This window comes from Olea europaea, unplaced genomic scaffold, assembly GCF_002742605.1.
Source record: "Olea europaea var. sylvestris unplaced genomic scaffold, O_europaea_v1 scaffold1681, whole genome shotgun sequence".
NCBI classification, from domain to species: domain Eukaryota; kingdom Viridiplantae; phylum Streptophyta; class Magnoliopsida; order Lamiales; family Oleaceae; genus Olea; species Olea europaea.
This window is the reverse complement of record NW_019234485.1, coordinates 45,701-52,892: the sequence shown is the minus strand read 5'-3', so window position 1 is coordinate 52,892 and position 7,192 is coordinate 45,701.

Here is a 7,192-nt window from a genome sequence, read left to right as displayed (position 1 = left end):
TTCTTTTATCTGAGATTTATGGCATGGTTTAATTAAATACAATTGAGATTGTAGAAACATGAACTTGAGATATAGTTATGCGAGAAAATTTGATGTTACATAGCTAACCTAAGCAATGACCACTTCCTCCTTTGTATGTTACGAGTATAAACAAAAATGCAAGTTCTTTTATGCTATAGAGTAAATAAAAGTTTCCTCTCCGGATAAAATTCCGTTTTTCATTTGTACTCGGTTTCAATCTTACACAAGGGGTATCATCCGTCTTGTTCAGGGATTCTCAAAGAAGTAGTGGTACAATTGAAGTTCTAGAGAAAGCATGCTACAAAATCGTTAACCACTTCTTTTAGTGCTAATTGTGTCAATTCTCGTATTTAGTTTGGTAGGCAAAAAGGGAGATTTCTGTCTTTATCAAGGAACAATATATTTTGGGTAAAATAGACCAAGGTTACCTAACATTTTGTAAGTTTGACAGCTATGCCCTAATCTATCAATTTTTTCACCCATTTCACCAGTATTAAAATAATAATAATAATAATAATAAAATAAAATAAAACCTGGCACCCACCTTCCCAACTAATGAAAAATAATTATTTGAATGTTAAATGGTCACGTGACATTCACATGATGTGATGTCGAACTTAAAGGATAACATTATTCAAAAGATTTTCTTTATTTCAAAACAATTCAAATAGTAACTTCAACCTTCATTTAGAAATTCAAATACGGGAAAATCCCTTAATATTCATGACACGTATCATTTTGCTTCAATCCATCCCCAATATCACGCTTGTATTACGCAGCCATTCCAGCCTTTTGTTAGCTGAGGATATGGGCATCACTGTTTTAAAAGATTAGAAATTGAGCTGCAACAAATAGTAAGTTGCTATATATGTACCACACCGACGGAAAGCCCGGTAGAATTTACCCACACATTTTTTCATTTTTCACAGTTATATCTTGAAAGAAGGGCAAAATGATAGTTGCACACTAGGATTACTGTTTACAAATGTACTGGAAGCATCATACAATCTTCCTTACCTCATAAAATGTTTTTCTTTTTTATTTAATTTTTATAATTGTAATTTAAATTTTTTAATAATTTATTTGGGACTCGCTTGCACTTTTTAAAAAAATTTGGAATTATGATTGCAATTAGTTTTTTATTTTATTTAAATTCATTGAGAAATTGGATGAAAACAGATAGAAATAATGTTTTGCGTAATCAAATGTGTAATTAAGGATGTCAAAAAATAAAAGGCAGGATCATCTTTCACACTAATAGTGAAAGGTAGGAATCTTGATTTAATCCCTACGTACAGGGAAACGTTTCACAGGTGCCTCACAGGCACCTCACTGTAAAGGTGGGACCCTCATGTGATTTAAAAAAAATAAATTTTGCTGAGGCCCCATCTCAGTGTCTTTTTTTTTTTTTTGATACCCAAATTTCTCATCTTCGTCAGACTAATTCCTGGAACTCAAACCTCCGACCCCTCATTAGCTTGAGTTTGGGAGGTACTTGCAGAAGCACGGAATCTTATATACTAATTACCCCATAAAATATCATATTTGAAGTTCAGTTTCCATTTACATAATTGGCCCATTTTTCGTCTCTATTCACACTTTTAGACTTTAAAAACAGTTGAAGTTAACTAGGAAAATAGTAAATATATAATTGAAAAGAATGAAGAAAAGAATCATCCCACCACCGCCTGACCTCCAACCCATGAAACGAATACGTTAGTTAAATTAATAGAAATAGGGGTAGGAAAAAAATTCGAAAAACCAACCAAATCAAATCTAATTGGATCGATTTGAACAAAAAAAATCAGTTTGATTCAATTAATTTTAACTATTATAAAGTAATAGTCGAGTTAGTTCCGATTTAAGCAACAAACCCATCAATTAACCGACCCAACTCGCTATAAATATTATTTTATTTATTTATTTATTTTTGCATAAAATTTGAAATTCAATTTAAATTAGGCATTTTTTTTTAACTTGGACCAATGTCCAAACGATGTGGTTCAATTTCTAAACCTGAATTGGATCGATCCAAGTTGGAATCTACTCAAAACAATCATGTCGATTTCAATTTTGGGTTGGACTTAATATCAACTCAATTCGAACCATGTCCGGGCCTAAACATAAATAGATGTAGAGATCAAATTCTAACAAAATCTTAAGTCAACTGATCTAATTGTACAAAAAAAAAAAAAAAAATTTAGCAACTCCAACAAAATTATGATGATAGTTTGTTTACAATAAAAACTAACTCAACCCAGAACAAGAACTCTACATTAAGTTATGTCGTCTAAAAGGTTGTTGTCGATGAGGCTTTGAGTTTCTCCCTCAATGTCTTGGAACAAAAGGAGGTAATAATGGTAGATGACGTCATCGAATAGGAGAATAGTTATTTACATGATATTTTGCTTAACTGATAGCCATGTGACTTGTCACATAAGCAGAGGCGTAACAAGAATCATTCAATAACTATAAAAATTATTGGTTTTAAAATAATGAATGTTATGGAAGCACAATATTGAAGGAATAACATACGAATTAAGATAACTCTTCTTTCTATCAATGACAAAGGGAACAACTCCATAAATATGTTTCATAAAATTATAAAAGGAGAGCTTTCTACTGATTTCAATTATAATACTATGAAAATAATATACCAATATTCGGGAAATACAACAGAATTACAAAAATATAGAAATATATCTTTAATAATCAGAAATATAAATATATAAGATTTTATTTAATCTTTCCCTAACATACTATCAATTACCTGAGACAAATCCTACACAAAAATCAAAACTGTCACATCGAATTTGGGCCACTCAGTTTGTGGTGTCAATAGAATGAGCACATAGTTACACTGGTCAATTAAAACTACTACTATAAAAAGGGGAACCCAAATCCTTTTTCCACACATGATTTGAAGGTTCATTTTAATAAGGGCTCACCTCAGAGGAGTGAATTTGAGAACACAAGTGGATTGGCTTGTACAAGGAGATCCAATGTACTTGTGTTCTCAGGTCACCCCTTTTTTCATAATCAGGATATGAATCGAACTTTTCAAAGTCTTCTAATCACGTGGAAGGAGAAGTATGTTGTTATCTAAGTAAGAAATTTCTCACTTTTCGAAGTAAACTTATTTGTTTTTTACTACGCCATGCTTTAATTGACAATACTTGTTTGTAGCTGCTTTAATATAAAAATTACTTGCCAATTGATAATCATATTTTACTGCTCAGTTCAAGAATGGTTCTTCCTCGTCGGATAGTTTTAAGGTTGCCCACCTACAATATGCTATGAGCAAATTCATCTATTTTAATACTAGTCAACTTCTTTTATCTGAGATTTATGACACGATTTAAGTAAATATGATTGAGATTGTAGAAACACGAACTTGAGATATAGCTATGTGAGAAAATTCAATCTTACATGGCTAGCCTAAACAATGACCACTCCCTCCTTTGTATGCCACATGTATAAATTGAAATGCAAGTTCTTTTATGCTAGAGTAAACTCCGAATAAAATTCCGTCTTTCATTTATACTCAGTTTCGATCTTACATAAGGGGCATCATCCGTCTTGTTCAGGTGTTCCCAAAGAAGTGGTGCTACAATTGAAAGTCTAGAAAAAGCATGCTACAAAATCGTTAACCACCCGTTTTAGTGCTAATTGTGACAATTTTCGTATTCAGTTTGGTGGGCAAAAAAGGGAGAATTCCGTCTTTACCAAGGACAATAAATTTTGGGTAAAATATACCCAGGTTCACTAACATTTTGTAAGTGTGACAGCTATGTCCCAATGTATCAATTTTTGCACCCATATCTCCAGTGTTTTAAGAAAAAAGAAAAAGAAAAAAAAATCTGGGTATATTTATTTGAATGTTAAATGGTCACGTGACATTCATGTGATGTCAAACTAAAAGGATAATATTATTCAAAATATTTTCTTTATTCCACAACAATTCAAAAAGTAATTTCAACCTTCATTTCGAAATTCAAATACGGTAAAATCCCTCGATATTCATGAAACGTATCCTTTTTCTTCAATCCATTCCCAGTATCACGTTATGCAGCCATTCCAGCCATTTTGTTAGCTGAGGATATGGGCATCACTGTTTTAAAAGATCAGAAATTTAGCTGCAACAAATAGTAAATTGTTATATATATTTTGGTAGAATTTACCCATAAATACTTTTTCATTTTCCCAGTTATATCTTGAAAGAAGGGCAAAATGATAGTTGCACCAACCAATGCCACTAGGATTATGGTTTACAAATGTACTGGGAGCATCATACAATCGTCCTTACCTCATAAAATGTTTTTCTTTTTTGTTTTTTTATTTAATTTTTATAATTGTAATTTAAAAGAACTCGTTTGCACTTTTTAAAAATTTTTGGGATTATGATTGCAATTAGTTTTTATTTTCCTTTTTGTTTTATTTAAATTCACTGAGAAATTGGATGAAAATAGATAGAAATAATGTTTTGCGCAATCATATGTGTAATTAAAATTAAAAATGTCAAAAAATAAAAAGTAAAAATATCTTTCGCACTAATAGTGAAAGGTAGGAATCTTATATACTAATTACCTTAAAAAATATCATATTTGAAGTTCAGTTTCCATTTACATAATTGACCCATTTTTTGTCTCTATTCACACTGAACTTAACTAGGAAAATAGTAAATATATAATTGAAAAGAATGAAGAAAAGAACCATCCCACTACCTCCAACCCGTGAAACGAATACGTTAGTTAAATTAATAGAAATAGGGGTAGGCAAAAAAATTCGAAAATCGACCAAATCAAATCTAGGTGGATTGATTTCAACAAAAAAATCGGTTTGATTCGATTAATTTTAACTATTAAAAAGTCCGGTCAAGTTAGTTTTGATTTAAGCAACAAACTCATCAATTAACCGACCCAACCCACTAATACTTTTTTCTTAAAATAAAATTTGAAATTCATTTAAAAANTCTCAAATTGCAGTGTCAATCAAGAAAATATAGTTTGGTTGTTGTTGGCATCTAGTATGCCATTCAAAACACATGGTTACTCACGATTCAATATAAATGTAAATGACGAAAAGGAAAAAAAATAAAATATATAAAATGCATTAATTAATTTAACATGGGCTTTTATTAAATTAATTATGCTCCCACTGTTTAAATAAAATTTATGACCCTCTTACATAAATTTATGGAGTCCATGCTTAACTCCCAGTGGGCTAGGATCCCATCTATTATATTAAAACCTTGAGTGTACTCAACAAGCCCTAATATAATATTTGGGCAGATACTATTATCAATTGTATCTCCATACAACTTCCAGATCATTAAGCTGACAACTCTTTATTTTCACACATCTTATGTGTTAGCTTAACATGCCTCTAAAATTTATCTCCTTGAGTGTACTCAACAAAAGATAAATTTTAGTTAAATCAAACCCATCATTCAGAAATATCAAATATTTCATAGTGTCAAACATATCCCTAATGGACCAGCCTTGAGTGTACTCAACAAGCTGAGACGATTTGGAACTCTGGTTTTTCACTATAATGATGGAAGGCGATTACAAATATGATTTAATATTTTATGGAGGGATTTTGCATTTATGAGTCTCATCAACAATAATAAAATCATATTTATATATTATTATACATCTACTATGCATAATATAAATATAATAGTGTGGACGATAATGGACTTTTACTATCTAGTCTTCCCGAGCCATAAGGAAGACTAGTTGGTCAATTCCTAGGGGGTATAGCATTGAACAGTGTCAATGCACCATCTCTATGGCCTCCACCTCTTCTTGTCTCTTCAATTAGTCCAATTCCAACATGTATCCTATACTAGTTGGCACGCAGGCCTAAATGAAAATTGGACTCGCAGGCCCAAAGTAACAATAATAAAATGGACTCGCAGGTCCAAAATAATAACAACAATAACGGGCTCGCAGGCCCATAAAACGACAAAATTAAAAATTAATCATTCAACACATCTATATGGTCGAGTCCATAATCGTCCACTAATAACACATTCATCACATAAATTTATACCTATATAATATCTAATATTATATGCAAATAAGTTTCAAGTTTCTAGCAATTAAGTCGTCTAAACTCTTTTAGACAAATGGATCGGAATAATTAAATAATTAATTAATCATATTAACCGATTATTTAATTAGCGGGAATATTTAATTAAAATCAAATTTTAATTAAATAACAAATTAGAGTCCAACTCTAATTCAACAATTATATGGCGGGATTATGTAATTAAAATCAAATCTTAATTAAATATCAAATTAGAGTCAAACTCTAATTTCAAAATGTAAGACGGTTGAATTTAATTAAAATCAAATTTTAATTAAATGACAAAACTAGAGTCTAACTCTAAATCTAAGATTTTAGGGCGAACATGTTTAATCAAAATCAAATTTTAATTAAACATCAAATTAGAGTCTAATTCTAATTGGAACAAATTATAGGGTGAATTGATTTAATTAAAATCTAATTTTAATTAAATAGCAAATTAGAGTCAAACTCTAATTCCAAGAATTAAGGGCGAATTAATTTAATTAAAATCAAAATTTTAATTAAATACCAAATTAGAGTCCAACTCTAATTTCAAGAAGGAATTTTTAGGGCAAGGGAATTTAATTAAAACAAATTTTAATTAAAAGTCAAATTAGAATTTAATTAAAATCAAATTTTAATTAAATAACAAAATTAGAGTCTAACTCTAATTCCAATATTTAGGGTGGAATTATTTAATTAAAATCACATTTTAATTAAACATCAAATTAGAATCCAATTCTAATTTCTAAAATATCTTTGGGTGAATAATTTAATTAAAATCAAATTTTAATTAAACACTAAATTAGAATCAAATTCTAACTTAAATTGAATTAAGATTTTAATTTAAGATAAGACTCCTAAATAAAATAAAATTCAATTCAGGGTCAAAGTTTAATATTTAAGTCAAAATCCAATTTTAACAAAAATATGAACATGTCGTCAATTTTAAATAAAATTTTAATTTGGGCCAAAATTAAAATTATAGAATAAATCCATTTGAAATTCAAATCTAAATCCATTTTTAATATCTAAATTCAAAACAACTTTTGAAAACATCAATTTGACCCAAACTTAAAATTAACAGGAGGGCCCC